The 602-nt window shown below is 39.7% G+C and overlaps 1 pseudogene; it reads left to right on the top strand.

Annotated features, from left to right (window-relative positions):
* Positions 1-231: 231 nt before the first annotated feature.
* On the top strand, positions 232-326 carry LOC111558839 (annotated as a pseudogene).
* Positions 327-602: the final 276 nt, after the last annotated feature.

Genomic DNA, 602 nt, shown 5'->3' with positions numbered 1-602 from the left:
TCCTACGGCACAGAGCAGGTAGAGAGGGTGGAGTGAATCTGGAAGGGAAAATGTAAGGTACCTAGCACAGCCCATAAATGGCATTGATGTCACTGGCGTGATTTTCTAAAACATTAAGCCATTCTTGGTAAAGCTCCAAACAAAACAACAGACACTCCTTTCAATTTACACAGTAGTTCCATTCCTGGAAAATTCCAGGGTATAAAACCATGCAAAAAATACTTCGAGTTATGCTCACTTCAGCAGCAATTTACTAAACTTGAGAAGACAGGCATGGCCCCTGCACTAGAATGACATGCAGGTTTGTAAAAGCCTTCCATATTTTTAAAAACACATTTCAGAAAGAGAAAAAAGTATGTTGAGTTTACGTGTAAAATGAGATCAGGTTTAAGTTCAGATAATGACAAATAAGTTTTTCATATACACGAATGTCTAGGGGGACATTTGAAAATTATGTAAGATGTAGGAAAATTCATCCTTGTAAGAAAGTCACATGCACTGAATGACATATGACATTCTTGGCTTCTGTCCAACTAACCAACAGAAGATCCCAGCCAGGGGATTCGTGTGAGTCACTGCAACAACCAAAGGAGCCCCACGTG

Source organism: Felis catus, chromosome X (genome assembly GCF_018350175.1).
Source record: "Felis catus isolate Fca126 chromosome X, F.catus_Fca126_mat1.0, whole genome shotgun sequence".
NCBI classification, from domain to species: domain Eukaryota; kingdom Metazoa; phylum Chordata; class Mammalia; order Carnivora; family Felidae; genus Felis; species Felis catus.
This window is presented reverse-complemented; position numbering and strand designations above follow the sequence as displayed.